At 47.2% G+C, this 21,049-nt stretch overlaps 1 long non-coding RNA gene across 1 annotated transcript; it reads right to left on the bottom strand.

The window, feature by feature from the left end:
- Positions 1-1,872: 1,872 nt before the first annotated feature.
- Positions 1,873-16,402, bottom strand: LOC138429662 (uncharacterized). The gene is made up of 5 exons (XR_011252874.1): positions 16,224-16,402; positions 14,615-14,721; positions 12,773-12,906; positions 10,607-10,727; positions 1,873-4,614 (listed from the first exon to the last, which is right to left on the bottom strand). It is a non-coding gene; the product is annotated as an uncharacterized lncRNA (long non-coding RNA).
- Between the last annotated feature and the right edge of the window lie 4,647 nt (positions 16,403-21,049).

Genomic DNA, 21,049 nt, shown 5'->3' on the forward strand with positions numbered 1-21,049 from the left:
GCGCTCTCTTCCCCAGCAGAGAAGTGTGCAGCAGTTTGGGGTATGCCCCTGCGTGTCTTGACTCCCGCCCACAGCCCCAGCTCAGGGCAAGCAGCCCCTGAGCCAAGACCTGCAGGAGGCACAGAGCTTCCGCGCCTGGAAGCCGAAGGAAGAGCATTCAAGGTGGCAAGCCTCCTCGAGGTAAGAAGAGGCAGCCCAGCCACGTGCGGCTCAAGCCCTGCTTGGCTGGATCCGAGCGCGCCTCCAGTATGGCAGATCTCCAGCTCTGCTCAGAGGCCCAATCTGGCAGAGTTCCTGGTCTGAGGCTGCTCTGCCCTGGCCGAGCCTTGCCCTGACTTGCCTGGCTGCTAGGCTTCCTGCCATGGAAGGAGCAGGCTCCTTGAGCCTGGGAGATGCCACTGTCGCCTTCCTGGCCTCAGCTCTGCTCCTGCCTTGCCTTTGCACCAGGCGTCCTTGGGGATGGCTTAGGGGCCGGTGGGTTGCACACTGCCAAGGGCTCCAGCAGGGAGAGCTCTGTCAGAGGCAAGGGAAGGGCAAGTGCAGGTCTCCTCCAGCGGTTGCTTGACAGCCCAGACTCAGCGCCGCACGGTGAGCACCAGGCTCCTTGGACCCCTGGCGGGGCTCTGGAGCCCCGCACACCTCGAGTCTGACTCCGTGGGCGCCCAGTAGCTGCCTCACACACGTAGGTTCCCTAGCGCTCTCCTCTCCAGCAGAGACGTGTGCAGGTGGTTGGGTCCTGCACCTGTGTGTCTGGGCTCCTGCCCACAGCCCCAGCTCAGGGGAAGCAGCCCCTGATCCTAGACCGTAAGGAGGGGCAGGGAGCCGGCGCCTGGAAGCCGAGTGAACAGCATGCGGGAATCGAGCTTCCTAGGGGGAAGACGAAGCAGCCCAGCCGCCTTAGGCTGCAAGCCCTGCTTGGGCGGAGTCGAGTGCGCCTCCAGGATGGCAGAGCTCCAGCTCTGCTCAGAGGCCCGATCTGGCAGAGTTCCTGGTGCGAGGCTGCTCTGCCCTGGGCGAACCTTGCCCAGACTTGCCTCGCTGCTAGGCTTCCTACCCAGGAAGGAGCAGCCTTTGCAAAGTTGGGAGACGCCACTGGCGCCTTCCTGGCCTCAGCTCCACTCCTGTATTGCCTTTGCACCTAGGCCCCAGGCGTCCTTTGGGAGGCCTTAGGGGCCGGTGGGTTCCACACTGCCAAGGGCTCCCATAGTGAGAGGTCTGTTCAAGGGAAGGGATGGGTATATTTGGAGTACAATCCTGTATCAGATGTGAGGCCCACACCTTCACCCTGAACGCTCACTCTGAACCCTCACCCCGAACCCTTACCCTCACCCACGCCCTCACCCTGAACCCTCACCCTCACCCTCTCCCTGAACCCTCACCCTCACCCTCTCCCTGAACCCTCACCCTCACCCTCTCCCTGAATCCTCACCCTCATCCTGAATCCTAACCCTCACCCTGAATCCTTACCCTCACCCTCATCCTGAACCCTCACACCTCACCCCTCACCCTAACAAGTTTGGAGGGCTGTTCCACGAACTCTAACCTTTACCCTACCCTAACCGGACCCCCATCCACATCCTAACCCTAACCCACATCATAGTCACGCCCTCAGCCCTATACTTACCCTTGAAGTACCTACCCGCATCTTCTTCATTTTTGACACTTCCCATGCATAACAAAAGACGAGGTTGTAAGGTTTCAAACATGGATCCAAGACCCATTATCCACATAAAAGGGATATAAATACTATGATCACATCATTTAAATCTCTTGCATCACCAAAATACCTCTCCACCACTTATCCAGTCGCCATTGATGGATCACATCTATCTCATACATTTTATAACTTAGCCATCAAATACGCACCAGGACTCTGGGTAATTATAGAGACAAGATTTATTTATACCATAAATATTTCAACAAATTCCACTTTCTACGATGAGTTCAATCTTCACAAAAGTAGGATGAACAGCACCTGTTTCCACTAGGATCCATAGAGCGTGAAAATCTTAATGATGACCACCAGAAAGGTCAGCACGGTTGATATCACAGATTTTTCAGTGTTCCAATACAAGTTCTACCCAAATCCATAAAGAAAGACATACGCATAGGAAACTACAAATTGAAAGCAAGTCTATTGAGATAAATATTGGACATCAATTGTATGAATCTTTAAGGCATAACTGCAGACATTCTTCAGACATTCTTCAAATTCATAGAATGACAACAAAGTATGGCTATGTACAATCCATTCGGTTTTATGAACCACTCATGAATAACCTCACAAGCCATTTGAAACCAGATGACAATTTCAAATAGCTTTGATCTACAAACAAGGCTGTGAGACAGAAAGTTAAAATCGAAATACATGAAGTAAATCCTCAATAGATATGAAAACATCCCATGGTAGTGAAGTCAATTAGCATTAGTTATTAGGGCTTTCATGCACAGACTCATCTCTGATCGATGTGATCCCAATTCATATTTGGCAAAAAATACGAAAGCTGATCTTAACAGTCATATTATTTTTCTTTGTACCCCTAAAAAGAAAAATGAACATGAAAAACTAAATTAAGCTTGGAGGCTCACATTTCCCAATCGGTATACAAAGCAACAGCATGTCAAACTTTCTAATTCACATATGCATTTAAATGAAATTGGATGAAATACCCCTAAATAAACACATACTTCTATGCCCAATGTTTCACAAGGCAGAAAACGCTCAATGAATGAAACTGAGAGGGTAACAGCCAGGAAGGCCAGGGGTCTCCAAAGGGAGGAAATGGGGTGCAAGTGTCAGACAGTTGTTATCTGTCACTTCCGAGGCAGGAGGAAACAAGCTGTTATCTTTTTTCCCCTTCTTGATACAAATTTAAACAGAGATTTTCTCTTACAATTCTGTGTTGCTATAATGACACCTGGTTCCGCCTGAACTTCACTTTTCTCATACTTTGAGCTGACCAAGGCATTTTTCTCATGGAAAGGTTTGCCTTAAGCTATGTGAATGTACTATGTATTTACCCTAGACTCTATCTTCAAGTAGGTTCTGCCTAAAGGCTCAGAACTGACTTGACAAACCAATATGCTTTACTCATACATGGCTCTCCTGATCTATGTGAATGAAGCTATCCATTTGCTCATATCAATCGTTTTATGGCCCAGGATGACTCACCTGGTGCCACGGTCATCTCCATATATCTTGTGGGTGAGGGGTCTGCTGCCATTCCTTTCTCTAATGAGTAGACTGCTAGTAGCTAGATAACATCCAGCCAAAGATGAGTAGGGGGGCACTCTTTCTGCCCCCTTCTGATGTCTATGTCAGAAGCTTTCTCTCTTTTATACTTTAATAAAACGTTGGGACACAAAAGCTCTGACTGATCAACCCTCATCACTGGCCCCGGGTTGAATTCTTCCTCTAAGGAGCCCAAGAATTCAAGCATCTTTCATGGTTAGACAACAACCTTTCCAAACAATGGTCTTTTCAAAAAAAAAAAAATGATGATAAGTGATGAGTATGCATATGTCTACGAATGAAATGGGACCTATATGTCAAACCACATAAAAATATATCTTCCCTCAACATACATATAACACAACCAGGCCTTCACATGCATCGATTCTCCAACTATCAAGTCATACAAATATGGATGTAAAATATCACAATACATTCCAAAGTTTAAAAGTGATGGATATTGACTTTCGCCCGCTGGTGCTTCTTTTTATGTCATCTCCATTATATTAGCTATGACAACGAATCATGTGCTGTGCGAAGTCACTTACATTGTGTCCAACTCCTTGGGATCATATGGACTAGGCCCCACCAGGCTCCTCTCTCCATGAGATTCTCTAGGCAAAGATACTGGAGGGGGTTGCCATGCTCTCCCTCAGGAGATCTTCCTGCCCCAGGGATGGAATCCATACCTCCCATGTCTCCTGCATGGGTATGTTCTGCATGTTCTTTACCACTAGAACCACCTGGGAAGCCCCAAGACACATGAACATCAGTGGATTTGGGGATCCACGGGGCATATACAGAACCATTCCTCCAACAAAACTGAAGAATGACTTTAAAATCTCAAACAAAACATGAGTATATGTGTTCACAAACTTCATGGAGCAAGGGTTTCTTCGATCTGAAAACTGGCATCGATGAAGGACTGTGTGAAGAATACTTCAAAGTCTATTTGGCAAACACAGCCTACGTTGGCTATATTTAGTCCTCAGTTGAATGGAATGTCATGAGTACTGGTCATTTCAAATAAGTAGCCTATGACGCTGTTTACACTTATTGGGACGCGTGGTATACCACATTCACACATTTCAGTAGCATTGGTGCAAAAACGATACATTTCTCAGGGGAAGCTTCTACATGGACTCCTGGGATCAGAGCTCTAACTCATACACACATACTTTTCCTTTTAAAATGATCCTGCATGATAAGCAAACAAAACACTGGATGAACACCTAGACGGTGAGCTCTGTACTAAATGATTTTAAAGCCAGTAGATGGAATGAGCTGATGAGGAAGACTACAAACGAGTCATCTTCTTCAACTTGGTCAAACCGCTCATAGTCATACAAGTGAATGAAAAGTTGAGCCTGTTGTCATTAAATCTGTTTAAAAGAAATAGAATAATAAAACAAATTAGTAACTCTTATTTTCTTAATAAACATTGTATTATTTCTGCACAGCTTTGTTACTGGCATGAATAGAATATCTACAATAATAACTTGTCACAGTGAAATGGATTCACATTCGATATCGATTCACATCTATAATTGATGCCATAGCTGTTTGATACTATTGCTTGAATGAATGCAACTTATGTGACTTCACAAACTACAAACACGACTAACATAATAGGTATTAAAAAACCTTGAGTGACATGAGCGTGAAGACTTAGTAGAGTTGCTCTCAAGAATAATGATACTATTATTCGCTCTAGCCATAGTACTGGAATCTGTACATTAACACCCCTGCAAAACAAAAGGAAAGGATAGAATAATAATAAAGGAACTTCATAACTATATTCCTACTGTAAACATTCAACACTATGTTTTCTTTTAAACTGACTTTCATATTTGGTCTACTGTAACCTCTTCTGTGTTCATTTTATGCTAAACTTATTGCTAACAGTAAAATTACCATACGAGCTCTAATTAATTTTTTTTTTTACTTGCAAAGCTACTGATAGAACCAAAGGCCAATATCTACATCAAACAGGAGAAACGGAATGGAAACTGTAAACAATTTTATGGAAGAACATTTCCGTGCTCCTATTCAGTCAAATGGGCATTCAAAAGGATGTGATTTTTCTGAAAGTTTATTTCAGAAACTTGGAATTGGATGACTGCAAACAATAAAACTAACAATATATTGATACATAATATTAATAATATACAGTGGGTCATTCTTTTTTTATTCTGCCACAGCTAACAGACAGAAAGTCAGTTGTCATAACTACTACTAACATAAGACCCTCACCGATAAGTGAAGATATATAGGAAAATCCATAATAGCTCTAAAAACCATCAAAGATAAAATGGTAATTAAAAAATACACTGACAGTTTAGCTGGTATAAGAAACAGGATGATTATGAAAGCAAAGCCAACAATCATGGATAGGCCATGGAAGCCCGTGGCTGTCACCAGTGTTGACTTATATCCTTCATCTGAGGTTGTTAAAAGCGCTTGGTAAAATCCAGAGGTTTGCAGCAGTGGTAACCTCCTGAACAGACTGAAATAAAAAGGGTTTCCAGAATATCCTGATGATTTCCATCTACTAGGCTGTGATGAGCTCAAGCAATGCATACTCCAGAGGACAGAAGACAGACAGGTTGGGAACACGTCTACTGCACTTACGGAGAAAGGGAATGTTGCTGCTCAGCCTAGTACAAGTGTAGAAGCAACACCTTGGTGATTCGACCTTTAAAGACTCGATACATATGAGAACGACTGGTATGAATAAACCTTCAGAAGTGCTTTCTCAGACCTCCTCCCATCATAAGCACAAGCATAATGAAAACACTGAGTTTTCATGGTCTCACCCAAAATAAGACTCACTTATGGCTTTGCTTTGAGAATAGTTGAACTACTCATTGTTCAAGAGAAATGATCCTTTCTTCTCTGAAGATTTGTGAATCATTCACAGGGTGTGGTGAATAAACTACTTAAGGGTCTAATACATAAAAATGCAATAGGCTAAGCACAGAGATGTTTTTCTCCCTTTCTCAAAGGATGGAATGGAACATTTTGTATTTGCACTGATTTTATGTCTTGACTTCATGTACAATTATATACTGATTTTTTTAGTTGACATACAATAGGACTAAAAATATTGATATAATACTGATAACTCATGTTGGTATGTGTGGTTGTCACATAGGATTCACAGGAGATTTAAATTCACAGTTGTCAACGTAAAGGATGAATGCTATTTAGCTTCTTCGTGAATCTAGACCACGAATGAAGAGTTTTCCTCAACATATTTCACTGAGAGAAATACAAGGATGATAGGCATAATACTATGCTTCGACTCATGGATATCTAAGCATTGCTCACAATACAGATCTGATTTTCAACATCAGGGTTCTTTCAGTGTCCTTGAACAGCATTTGTTTTTCTGTATACAGAAGAAAAAACTCATGAGTATCAAACTGGTTCACATAAAACATGTGTATGAATTGTTATCTTCCTGAACCAGGGATCAAACCCACATCACTTCCCCCTCCTGCACTGGTAGGCAGATTTTTTATTTATCAACTGTGCCACCTAGGAATCGACATACATTTCAAGGACCACTGCCATCAGCTTCTACTGTTCATGACCAAAGTAGGAGAAACAATATTGGAAGAAGTACTCATAAGGGTACTCATAGGAAGTACTCATAAGTCAAGGAACTGTTATACTGGGTACTCTCGTTGTTACTGGGACAAGTCAGTTCCTCCGATGATGATGGGTATAACTGAAAAATTATTACAAATGCATGGGCTGCGATGTCTACGTGATAAATGTGTTCCTCTTATACTATTGCTTCAGGGATGCCTACTTCAGCATGAAGGAATGCACTTCAAGGGATGCCCGCTATTCCAGCTCAAGCAACAGATAGTGAAGTGCAGATCATTGTCCTTTGTTGAAAATAATCAGCACTTTGTCAACATAGGGAACATGCCAGAGGAACCCTTGGGATGGAACTCTAAAAACAGGTTGGGCCCTCTTTTTGCCAAGCCCTGCGATAAAATACAAATCAGAAAAAGAAAAATAGCATCGGTTTTGTCAGGACTTCCTCATCTTTTCTTTCTCGGTAGCAGGAAGCAGACATTGAGGCCAGAGGACTGCAGGATTTCATTGTGAACTAACGTTGGGTGGGGTGGAAGCTCATCACTCTAGTAAGAATGTGGTTCAATAAAATGGAATTTCATTCACTTCATGGACATAGAGTTCTATAATCCTTCATTAAGGAATTCAATAAGCTATATTTCCTTACACCTTCACAATCTCTTGGTTTACGAGAACATCAATTGCTAGTCCAGCACTTATACAATGAGTGTTACAGGTAGTATGAATGTATAAATGATGATGAGCAATGACAGGAAGTTTATTTAATCTCTGTTTGAATTCTTGATTTTTTATATAATTTTTTATAATATCCTTACAGATGTGAATATTTTACTGACATGTATAAATACACGTTGAGTAGTGCTATGATAACTCATAGTGTTGGCACAATAAATATCATGGTTACTATGTGCTTTTCATATATTCCTTTTGAGATTCTCTTCCATTATACATTATCATAAGATATTTAATAGTTTCCTAAACTGTACAGTAGGTCCTTGTGGCTTCTTTTATATATAGTAATGTACTTGTTAATAATTCAAACAAAAACTGGTACACAAATACTCATAGTGACATTCACAATAGCTCAAAGGTAGAACTCATTCAAGTGTCCGTTGGTGGGAGACTGAATATGCAACACAAGGTATATTCAGAAGCTTGAACGGTATTCCACCATACGAAAAAGTACATTAAATGGTGCTGCCACTCTGCAAGACATTACAGAAATGACTCCAAAACAAACACATGGAATAAATACATAGTTCGATTCCAATTCAAGCTATGTACCCAAAAGGATTGGGAAAGGGGGCTGAAAAAATGGATACTTCTTCCGTCATACTCACAACAGCATGATTCACACTGGCAAACAAACAGAAGTGATCTAAGTGTCCATGGCAGCCAATTCCATAAACAAACTGTGGTATACACACAATGGAATCTGATTCGGCCCTTCAAAGTCAGTAATTCTGACAATGCGACAATGTGGACAAACCTTATGGTCATTAGATCATGTGAAATAAACCAGACCAAGAAAAGACAAACGTTCTGTGATTCCACTCATATGAGATATCCAAACAAGTCAAATCTGTCAGAAATAGCAGAGAGTGATTCCGACCGATCGAAAAGAGTTCATGTTTCATGGACCTCAGTTTCCCTTGGAAAAACTGACTTCCCGTGATATCTCCAAAACCAATTAGACAAATAATTGGAAGCTATATCCAGTCAAATGAATGTAGACATAATGTTATATACAGTGTACACCAAACTCACTCAAACTTCTTAACAGACAAAAGGCAAAACTGTATCTATGGTACCTCAGCTTAGCTTAAAACTGTATCTACAGTACCTCACTTCTGCTTATAAAATTTAACAACAACAACAACAACACACTAAAGTCTATCCAAAAAAGGATATAAAACATATATAACATTAACTTTAAAGGATTAGACATTGAAACTGTGAAAAACCTTATTCACAAAACTTAAACACAAGCCACAGGAAAATATATTTATAAAATACATATCTGATAAAGGATTGTACTCCAAATATACCAAAAAATCTAGAACAATCTCATAAAAAATGTATACACCTAAACACCTGTCCTACAAAAATATAAAGATAGTAAATAAGCCTATCAAAAAGACTCAAAATCACATATCATTAGGAAATTACAAACTAAAATAACAGTGAGGTAGCACTGCACACCTATTAGATCCAGTAAACTCAAAAAAAAAAAAACGGGGGTAGGGCACAACTTCTCCGGTGGCTCAGTGGTAAAGAATCTGCCTGACAATGCAAGACACTCTAGTTTGATCCCTTACCCCAGAAGATCCCACATGCCACAGAGAAACATAGCTGGATTTTTCCACAGCTAAACAAAGCTCACCTGTGACCTGAATACTATATGGCTAGCACTTACTAAACAGCTTTGAAAACGTCCAGACAAAAAGTATCACATGATTATATACAACAGCTCTACTTGTAATAACTAAAAACTTTCAAATATCAGGATGTCTTCAGTAGATGACAGTGTAAACAAATGGGGATACATCCAAAGTGAAGGGGAGCAAATGCTACCACAAAATATACCACCTCAGCATGAGAATTAGTGGGACCCAATTAACTTTTTTTTTTAGAGGACACATGATCATCTCTGAAACCCAAGTTCAAGACAGCTCTTCTGTGAGTCACATTTACCAGAGAAATCTCATTTCAAAGGAATCCTCTCTATATGCCAGATAGAAGGATGAGACACAGTCTTTTGAAACTCTTTTTTCTTTTCTATCGATAGGGAAAGCTAAGCCGTAAATCTGCACAACAACCATACCCTTCCTTTCCTTTGGTTGTATCTGTAAAATATTTGTTTCTTTTTTAATTTGGCTGCGCCAGGTCAACCTTCATTGAGGTAAGCCAGATATTTAGCTACAACATGCAAATTCTCCTTTGTGGCATGGGAGATCTAGCTCTTGGATCAGGGAATGAACCTGGGCCTCCTTCTTTGGGAGTGTCCAGTCTCAGCCACTGGACCACCAGAAAGTGCCTGTTTTGTTTTCAGATGAAGATGGAATCTAAGGTGATATCTTGGGCCATTTCAGTCACTGACTCAGTTTCCTGAGTTTCTCCAAAGCACGCACAAGGTGCACATTATTAAACTGGTTTGCAAAACAAGAAAAGGTTGTCTGCTACAACACTGTATGCTTACAAATATCTAAATGGTAAATGGCATATTATTTATTTTTAATTACTATGGGGGGGGGGAAAGAATGCAGGATTCATACATGTTACCACATGAATAAATATTAAAACCATCTTCAGTGAAAAAGAAATCCACATAGAAAAGGCCACCCAGAACCCTTATTCACCATGTCTGCTTTCAATCCATCAAGTTTGTCCAAATAACTGAAAATCTCAGTAACACTCTAAATAAAGAAAAAAGGATGAAGATGGAAACAAAAGATATATTCATACACTTGAACAATTGCTAAAAGTGGAAGTGGGGCAGTGGATTACATTATAATGTAGGTACCATATGATTTCCTGATTTTGGAGATTATGTGCTGGTTCTGCAGAAGGTACCCATTTTGGATAAAACACATAGAGTATTTTAGATGATGTGGCAAATGCTAGCACTTGTTCCCATTGCTAGGCATTTTCTGTACATTTTAAATGACTGGAAAGTATACTAGGTTTCAAAACAACCATGTCAATACCACAAAAGAAATTTAGAGCAGACAGGCAGGAAACTTTCTGATACAGGCCAAGACTTACCCAGATGAAGTTCAAGGGAAGCTGCGATGCTCACTGCCCGTGAAGGAGTCCACGTGGAATGAAGAAGTAGTGTGGGAAGTCTATTAGTAACCACCATGTCTTGGGTCCTCCGGATGACCTACTGCAGGAGAAACAGATCTTACAGATAAAATGTTCCACATCACTTCACAAAAAGTTGTTAGACTACATTCAGTAAAGCTGAATCATTTTGGATTAATTTACAATCATAAAATACTACCCTTTACAGTCCAAAAATCACTTGCATTTCTATACACTAATAACAATCAGGAAAAAAATATTAAGAAAATCCCACTTAAATAAAACATCTAGCAACAAACTTAATCAAGAACATAAAAAACCAGTAGTCAGAAAACTAGAAGGCACTGATAAAGAAACCAAAGAAAATACAAACACACAGAAAATTATTCCACGCTCATGCACTGGAACAATGAGGAATTAAAAGGTCCATTCCAACCAAAGTCATCAACAAATACACGGACTGCAATCACAAAATAATATTCAATGGCATTTTTCACAGAAATAGAAATATTCCTAATATTAGGCTGCTACTGTTGAACAGGACCTTAAACGGCCAAAAAGACTCTGAGAAAGAGGAACACAGCTGGAGGCATCTTCCTATCCCTCTTCAAACTACATCACGGAGCTGTAGTGACCACCACAGTGAGGAACTGGCAGGAACACAGACACATGGACTCCAGGAGAGAATAGAGAGCCCAGAAACGAACCCACCTGTACATGGTCAGTTCCTGAAAATCAAACCAGGAACGAGCGAAGAGGAAAGGACAGTCTTCTCAAGAAACAGTGACAGGAAAATGGCCACCTACACGGAAGAACATCAGTGTTCATCCTCTACATCATCTAACGCAAATCTAACTGAAAACCCACCGCTTTGCACACGGAGCTCTTTCCCCCTGAGTCCTCTGAGATGGACCTCCAGTCAGCCCTCAGCTGGACACAGGAAACGTCTACTCCATCCTCATTTTTCGCTCTTGCAGCGCCTCCCTGCTGGTGGGCACTGAGGCAACCCTGCTCCTCTCAGCCTGGATGCAGCCCTGTTATCCAGAAGCCTGAGCCCTGATGGTCCTGAGGAGACAAAGCTCCCGCCAGCTGCTCACGGAGCAGAGTCTAAAGGCAAAGCGTCCTGGGCCCGCGGGTCAGAGGGGCCTTTGGCGCCCCCTGCGGGCCACAAGAGAAGAGCGGGCAGCCCGGTGCTCACAGACCTCAGAGGGCTCACCCAGAAGCAGCTCTGCTGCGAGCACTCAGACTGGAAGCCCAAACTGAAATGGAGCAGAATAGCTCCATGACCCTCCGCAAAACATGGCTAAGGAACAATCAGAGCCTGCATGGAATGCAGCCATAAAAAGGAACACATTTGAGTTTGTTCTAATAAAGGGGAGGGAAGTCAGTCAAAGAGAGAAAAACATGGAATCTAGAAGGATGGTACTGACGAGTCTGTTCACAGAGCAGCAATGGAGGTGCAGACATAGAGAACAGACTTACAGACGAGGGTGGGGAACAAGAGGGAGAGGGTGAGATGAATGGAGAGAGCAGCATGGATGCAGGTACACCTACATTTGTAAATAGACAACCAATGGGAATTTGCTGTATGATTCAGGGAACTCAAACTGGGGCTCAGTAGTAACCTGGAGAGGTGGGAATGCGTGCGAGGTGGGAGGGAGATTCAAGAGCAAGAGGACATAGGTACACCTATGGTTAATTCATGTGGATGTATGACAAATCAAACCAATATTGTAAAGCAATGATCAATCAACTAAAAGAAATAACTTTAAAAAAATATGAACATAAACACAAACTTTGCAACAAGGTAACTCCATTTAAAAAACTATAGAATTTTAGAAAACTGCAAAAGTTCTACATGACCGTTGGTCTGGTGATCAGGTCTAACATACACAAAACAAGCCAACTTACCAAATTATGAATATAAATTATTTAAAACATTGCCTTTTATCATTTCATACATTTACCCTGTGGAGGACCTTACTCGAGAGAACCAAAAACAAACTGTTAAATGAACCACGGACCACCCACCCTGGCCAGGCAACAGAGAAAAGAAAACACTTGCAGGAATCATCTTACAACAGGAGGTCCTGGGAAGGAACAAGGAACGAACAAGCTACCACCAACCAGAATTCTGGAGAGGTCAGGAGATGGGAGGCTCCAGTTCAGAGGTCCTACCAACCTCCCAGGATCCACTTCGCTGGAATCCATCTCAGCTGAGTGATGCGTGTGCCCCCAAGAAGGATCCCAATTCAGAATGCCTGGCAAGAGACAAACCAGAAATGAGCCCGATGACCATAAAACCTGAGACTGTGAGCCACGTGACAGAGTGGTTCTCTCCGTTTCCCTCACCCTCCTGCCCTCCACCCTGGCAGCCCTTCCCAATAAAGCCTCTCGCTTGGACAGCACTCCTCTCCTCAGACAACTCATTGCCCAGTGTCAGACAAGAACTCACTCTCAAGCCCTGAAAGGGATCCCCCTTCCTTCATCAAAAGCAATATCCAGGAGAAAATATCTTCAAAACGCTATCTTGCAGAGAAGGAAATCAGAGAAGGCAATGGCAGCCCACTCCAGTACCATTGCCTGGAGAATCCCACGGACAGAGGAGCCTGGTAGGCTGCAACCCCGGGGTCACTAAGAGACGGACACGACTTCACTGAGTGGCTTCACTTTCACTTTTCACTTTCATGCACTGGAGAAGGACATGGCAACCCACTCCAGTGTTCTTGCCTGGAGAATCCCAGGGACAGAGGAGCCTGGTAGGCTGCTGTCTATGGGGTCGCGCAGAGTCAGGCACGACTGAAGCGACGCAGCAGCAGCAGCAGCAGCAGCAGCAGCAGCAGCAGCAGCAGCAGCAGCAGAGAAGGAAATGGCACCACCTGCAGTACTCTGGTCTCAGAAATCCCAGGGACAGAGGAGCTTGGTGGGCTACAGTCCAAAAGCAGGGCATTTCTGATGGGAGGAAACAGTCCCAGGGAAGCTGAGCTGCTCACCAAAGGCCCCAGAGCTTTGGATAGCACACCAGAGCTGGGGCTGAGGATTCCCAGCTGCCATGCCTCTTGATCCTGGCCTCTTTCACTAGATACATGTGTGGAAAACTAGTCTAAAATATGCCCTGGTGGTTCCATAGTAAAGAATCCACCCCCCGGTGCTGGAGATGCATGTGCGATCCCTAGGATGGGAAGATCCCACATCCTATGGAGCCCGTGTGCCACAACAGCCGAGCGAGCCTGTGCTCTAGATCCTGGAAGCCACGATGCCGAGTTCACATGCTGCAGCCACTGAAGCCCGTGAGCCTGTGCCCCTCAACAAGAGGAGACACTGCAGTGAGAAGCCTGCAAACCACTAGTTATGGCCCATGCTCACCAAAACTAGAGAAAAGCCCACACACAAAGAGGCAACACAGCCAACAATCAATAAAACTGTTTTCCTAAAACAATGCATATCTGACAAAGAAACTGTATTCGAATTGTCCAAGAACACTAGAGCAAACAAGCCCATTCATAATTGGTAGCGACTGAAATAGACACCTGGCCACTGAGGGTATACTGATAGTAAACTATCATACAAAAACATACTCAAGATACTGGTGCAATGCATGCAGAGCCCCCTTTGAAAGACAATCTGACAGTTTTTTTTTCAGTAACCACGTGGGACAAGCACTGAATTCTGTGTATGACAAGCGGTGGAAGCCAGGTATCTTACCATTGGAATGCAAAGTTACAGATAAACAAAAGGAAACGTTACAATGTCCATGTCGTGGTGGATCAGGTTGGAGACATCACAAATTACCTTTAACTGAATATGTTCAAAGGTGAGCTGGAATACATGTATATATATATATATATATATATCCATGTATTGTCAGCTGAGCATATTGAGCTCCTACATGTATGTTTTAAATATCATTCTCTAATAAAAGGGAACAGGAAACATCTCCAATGGCCCGGTGGTAAAGAATCTGCCTACCGATGCAGGGAACACGGGTTCAATTCCTGTGTAGGAGATTCCACACGCCCAGGGGCAACGAAGCCCTTGAACAGCTCTTGAAGTTTGCATGCTCCAGAGCCCAAGTTCTGCAAACAGAGAAAGCACTGCAATGAGAAGCCATGGCACAGCAACTAGAGGGTAGCCTCTGCTCACTACAACTAGACAAACGAGCAATAAAGACCCAGCACAGTCAAAAATAATGTAATGTTTAAAAAAAGGACAGTTCTTTGAAGAAATGACTGAGACTAGGGGTGAGACTGTAAATATATGAGACAGGGTCATCTTAAATTATGAGAAATTAAAGAAACTAAAGACAACTATCAAGCTGTCCAAACTGATACAAATGAATGATGACACAGTGTTATCTGTATACACCAGCAAATAACAATCTGAAAAGGAATTTAAACAAACGATTCCCTTTCAGTCATGTCAACATTAATAAAAGACTTTGCTATGGACAGAATGAGGATAACAAGACTGGCACACTGGAAATGATACATGATTGCTGAAAAATACCCTAAAGACATGGACAGATATGCCATAGCGATGAAAAGGCTTCAGTTGGCAATACCATGGAATGCATCTTCAATCTGAAATGAAGATTCAATATGAATTTCAAAAGGCTGAAAGGTGGTTGCTAAACCACAAAAGATGCCAGCATTCTTGGACTCCAGAGGAGAATTCAATCCAGGGCAAGTGACGAAGCTTGATGGCTCAGAGGTTTTCTGTTAAAAAGTTTTATTAAAATATAAAAGAGATCGAGAGAGCTGCTGACGTAGACAGTAAAAGGGGGAAGAGTACCCCCTGCTAGTCTTTAGCCAGATGTTATAGAGCCACTAGCAGTCTGCTAATGAAAGAAAGACAATGTGTCAGAGAATGGCACCAGGCCCCTCACCCACAGCATGCATTGAGATAACATTGGCAGCAGATGAGTCATCCCAGGCCATAAAATGATGGACATGAATCTTGAAGAAAGGCAGATTTCCAAGCAAATATATAGTTTCATTCACATAGATTAGGAGAACAAGGTATGAGTAAAACATACTGGTTTGTCAAGTTTTTTCTGAGCCTTTAGGGGAAACTGACCTGAAGACAGAGCCTTGGGTAAATACATAGTACATTAGCATACCTTAAGACAAACATTTCCATAAGAAAAATGCATTGCTTAGTTCAAGGTTTGAGGAAAGTTAAATTCAGGTGGAGCCAGGAGTGGTCATGGCAACACAGAAATTTCTGAGAAACCTTTTAAATTTGTATCAAGATGGAGAAAAAAAAATGCAGCACTCTTTTGTCTCCTCCGGCCTCTTAAGAGAGAGAAAAAAACGTCTGACACTTGCAGTCTATTTTCTCTGTCTGGAGACCCCTGGCCTTCCTGCCTGTTATCCTCTCCAGGCCTGTAGGAAGCAATACACTAGGCTGCTTGGGAAAACCGCGCGGGTCTGAGCTTTATGCAAAGGGGTAAAGCAGTAAAACCCTTGACCTCAAAGGCGAGGCTTTTCTGCGACCGCCATTTTAGTCGGCTCCGAGACTGCAAACAAAGAGGGCAGAATACATGGTTCCCTGCTCCGCCCAGTCCGAGTTCCCTTACCTGTGGCCCACAGCCCTGCGCTCTGCTCGCTGGATGCCAATCGACGGGGACCCAGGAGCCCACGAAACGAGCATTCCCAGCTGCAATGGCGAGCCCTGAGAGCCCTGGCCCCCGAGGCGCCGCCATGTTCATCCCGCCCCAGACCCGCTCACGTGAGCCGCGCTCCTGACCAGCCGCCCAGGCTCGCCCCGCCCCCGACGCGCTCACGGTGCGCCCCACCCCCACGCCCCCTTCCAGGACAGGCCCGCGGGACCGCGACTGCCTCCAGGTGAAACACAAGGACAAGCAAATCCACCCCACCGAGACAATCCAAGCTTTTTCTCAGCTGATCTGTCTATGATTTAGGGATAAAACTATGACTATAGAAAGCAAAGATGACCTAGGACAGCCATGATAGTCTATAGAGCCAGACCCTGGCGGGCAGAGGCTTGAAGAGGGTCCGGGAGCTCTGTCAGAACAGCAAGCCTCTGTAGCGTAGCGGTTAGGTGCGCTGGTGAGCAGGCTAGACGATGGTCTGTAAGTCAGGAGTTCAAGTCCGCAGCTTAACTCTTTTGCTCTTAGGGGGCGGGGGACAGCAACAGGCGGGACTTAGACCAGAAACGTTTATTTTTATTTTAGAGGTTTATTGTTTAGCTTAGGGTTAGGGTTCGGGCAACCCCCCAACTTGTTCAGGTTCGGGTTCAGGGTTAGGGTTAGAATTTGGGGATCCCCCCTCTTCTAAGAGTTCGGGTTTGGGTTAGGGTTCATGTCAGGGTCAGGGTTCGGGTTACGGTTAGGGTTAGCATTAGTGTTGGGGTTACAGCTTAAAGTGAGCCCTACTAGGGCCCATAGTTCTTTATTAGCCTGCCCTGGCGGGCCGAGGCTTGAAGAGGGTTCGGGAGCCCTGCTGAAAGCAGCAAGCCTCTGTAGCATAGGGGTTAGGCGGGCCAGTAGGCAGGCAGACTACGGCCTCTAAATCAGGAGTTCAAGTCTCTAGTCTGACCTTTTCGCTTTTAAGGGGCAGGGGACTGCAAGAGCCAGGGCTTAGACCAGAAAATTTTTTTATTTTAGAGGTTTATTGTTAAGCTTAGGGTTAGGGTTCGGGCAACCCCCCCCACTTGTTAGGGTTCGGGTTCAGGTTAGAATTCGGGGACCCCCCTCTTCTTAGAGTTCGGGGCGTTACCATTAGGGTTATAGGTTAAAGTGAGGGCTAAGAGGGTCCATAGTTCTTTATTAGCGTGCAGTGGCGGGGTGAGGCTTGAAGAATGCCTGGGAGGCTGACTCGTGGGCGCCCAGCAGCTGCCTCACACACGTAGCTTCCCTAGCCCTCTGCTCCCCAGCAGGGGGGTGTGCAGCTGGTTGGGGCCTGCCCCTGCCTGTCTGGGCTCCCGCCCACAGCCCCAGCTCAGGGGGAGCAGCCCCTGAGCCAAGACCTGCAGCAGGAACAGAGCGTGCCCCCCCCCCCCCCCCCCCGGAAGCCAAGTGAACAGCATGCGGGGAAAAGAGCCTACTCCAGGGAAGAAAGGCAGCCCAGCCGCGTGAGGAAGCCCAGCCGCGAGCAGCTGCAAGCCCTGCTTGGGCGGAGCCCAGTGCGACTTCAGTACCACAGAGATTCAGCTCTCGTTAGGGGCCCGATCTAGCAGAGTTACTGGCGGGAGGTTGCTCTGCCCTGGGCAAGCCTTGCCCAGACTTGCATCGCTGCTAGGCTTCCTGCCCAGGAAGGAGCACGTTGCCCGAGGCTGGGAGACGCCACTGGCGCCTTCCTGGCCTCAGTTCCTCTTCTGCCTTGCCTTTGCACCAAAGCCCCAGGCCTCCTTGGGGAGGGCTTAGATGCCAGTGGGTTGCACACTGCCAAGGGCTCCAGCAGTGTGAGCTCTGTCAGACGGAAGGGAAGGGCAGGTGCAGGGCTCCTCCAGCTGTTGCTTGGCCGCCCAGGCTCAGCGCCTAACGGAGAGCACCAGGCTCCCAGGGCCCCTGGCTGGGGTCTGCAGCCCCGCACACCCGGAGGCTGACTCCGTGGGCGCCCAGCAAGTGCATGACAGACGTAGGTTCCCTAGCACTCTCCTCCCCAGCAGAGACATCTGCAAGTGGTTGGGGTCTGATCCTGCCTGTCTGGGTTCCCACCCACAGCACCAACTCAGGGGAAGCAGCCCCTGAGGCAAGACCTGCTGGAGGAGCCCTGCGCCCCCGCCTGATCGGCGAGTGCACAGCCAAGAGGGAAGCGAGCCACCTCGGGGAAAGAGGAGGCAGCCCAGCCCCGTCAAGCTGAAATCCCTGCTTGCCCAGGCCAAGTGTGCCTCCAGTACAGCAGAGTTCCAGCTCTGATCAGAGGCCCGATCTGGCAGAGTTCCTGGCGCGAGGCTTCTCTGCCATGGGCGAGCCTTGCCCAGACTTGCCTTGCTTTTACGCTACCTCCCCAGGAAGGAGCATGCTGCGCAAGGCTGGGAGAAGCCACTGGAGCCTTCCTGGGCTCAGCTCCGCTCCTCCCTTGCCTTTGAACCTAGGCCCCAGGGGTCCTTGGGGATTGCTTAGGGCCTGGTGGATTGCACACTGCCAAGGGCTCCAGCAGTGAGAGCTCTGTGAGAGGGAAGGGAAAGGTAAGTGCAGGAATCCTCGAGCGGTTGCTTGGCAGCCAAGACTCAGCGGCTCACGAAGAGCACCAGGCTCCCAGGGCCCCTGGCTGGGGTCTGCAGCCCCGCACACCTGGAGGCTGACTCCGTGGGCGCCCAGCAAGTGCATGACAGACGTAGATTCCCTAGCACTCTCCTCCCCAGCACAGACATGTGCCGGTGGTTCGGGCCTGATCCTGCAAGTCTGGGTCCCGCCCACAGCCCCAACTCAGGGAAGCAGCCCCTGAGGCAAGAACTGCTGGAGGAGCCCAGCTACCTCGCCTGATTGGCGAGTGCACAGCCAGCAGGGAAGCGAGCCTCCTCGGGGGAAGAGGAGGCTGCCCAGCCCCTTCAGGCTGAAAGCCCTGCTTGCCCGAGCGAAGTGTGCCTCTGCCTGGGCTCCCGCCCCCAGCCCCAGCTCAGGGCAAGCAGCCCCTGAGCCAAGACCTGCAGGAGGGGCAGAGCGCCCCCGCCTGGAAGCCGAGTGAACAGCAGGGGGAGGCGAGCCTCCTCCAGGGAAGAAGAGGCAGCCCAGCCGCGTGTGGCTCTAGCCCTACTTGGCTGGGCCCCAGTGCGCCTCCAGTACGGCAGAGCTCCAGCTCTGCTCAGAGGCCCGATCTGGCATAGTTGCTGGCACGAGGATGCTCTGCTCTGGGCGAGCCTTGCCCAGACTTGGCTCGCTGATAGGCTTCCTGCCCAGGAAGGAGCAGGCTGCACGAGGCTGGGAGATGCCGCTGGCGCCTTCCTGGTGTCAGCTCCGCTCCTGCCTTGCCTTTGCACCTTGGCCCCAGGAGTCCTTGGCAAGGGCTTAGGGGCCGGTGGCTTGCACACTGCCAAGGGCTCCAGCAGTGAGAGCTCTGTGAGAGGGAAGGGAAGGGCAAGTGCAGCGCTCCTCCAGCGGTTCCTTGGCCGACCAGACTCAGCGCCTCACGGAGACCACCAGGCTCCCAGGGCCCCTGGCTGGGGTCTGCAGCCCCTCACACCCGGAGGCTGATTCCGTGGGCGCCCAGCAAGTGCATGACAGACGTAGGTTCCCTAGCACTCTCCTCCCCAGCACAGACATGTGCCGGTGGTTCGGGCCTGATCCTGCGTGTCTGGGTTCCCGCCCACAGCCCCAACTCAGGGGAAGCAGCCCCTGAGGCAAGACCTGCTGGAGGAGCCCTGCTCCCCCGTCTGATTGGCGAGTGCACAGCCAGCAGGGAAGCGAGCCTCCTCGGGGGAAGAGGAGGCAGCCCAGCCCCGTCAAGCTGAAAGCCGTGCTCGCCGGACCAAGTGGGCCTCCAGAACAGCAGAGCTCCAGCTCTGCTCAGAGGCCCGATCTGGCAGAGTTCCTGGCGCAAGGCTTCTCTGCCATGGGCGAGCCTTGCCCAGACTTCCCTTGCTTTTAGGCACCCTCCGCAGGAAGGAGCAGGCTGCGCGAGGCTGGGAGATGCCACTGGCGCATTCCTGGCCTCAGATCCACTCCTGCCTTGCCTTTGCACCTAGGCCCCAGGCTTCCTTGGGGAGTGCTTAGGGGCTTGTGGGTTGCACACTGCCAAGGGCTCCAGCAGTGAGAGCTCTGTCAGACGGAAGTGAAGGAAACCTGCAGGGCTCCTCCAGCGGTTGTTGGCCGCCCAGACTCAGCGCCTCACGAAGAGCACCAGGCTCCCAGGGCCCCTGGCTGGGGTCTGCAGCCGCGCACACCCGGAGGCTGACTCCGTGGGCGCCCAGCAAGTGCATGACAGACGTAGCTTCCCTAGCACTTTCCTCCCCAGCAGAGACATGTGCAGGTGGTTCGGGCTTGTTCCTGCATGTCTGGGTACCCGCCCACAACCCCAACTCAGTGGAAACAGCCCCTGAGTCAAAACCTGCTGGAGGAGCCCTGTGCCCCCGCCTGAACAGCGAATGTACAGCCAGCAGGGAAGTGAGGCTCCTCGGGGAAGAGGAGGCAGCACAGCTCCATCAAGCTGAAAGCTCTGCTTGCCAGGGTCTACGTGAGCCTCCAGTACAGCAGAGCTCTAGGTCTTCTCAGAAGCCCCATCTGGCAGAGTTCCTGTCGCGAGGCTGCTCTGCCATGGGCGAGACTTGCCCAGACTTGCCTTGCTTTTAGGCACCCTCCCCAGGAAGGAGCAGGCTGCGCGAGGCTGGGAGACGCCACTGGCGCCTTAATGTCCTCAGCTCTGCTCCTGCCTTGCCTTTGCACCTAGGCCCCAGGCGTCCTTGCGGAGGACTTAGGGGCCGGTGACATGCACACTGCCA

The sequence above is a fragment of the Ovis canadensis genome, chromosome 24, assembly GCF_042477335.2.
Source record: "Ovis canadensis isolate MfBH-ARS-UI-01 breed Bighorn chromosome 24, ARS-UI_OviCan_v2, whole genome shotgun sequence".
Taxonomy (NCBI): domain Eukaryota; kingdom Metazoa; phylum Chordata; class Mammalia; order Artiodactyla; family Bovidae; genus Ovis; species Ovis canadensis.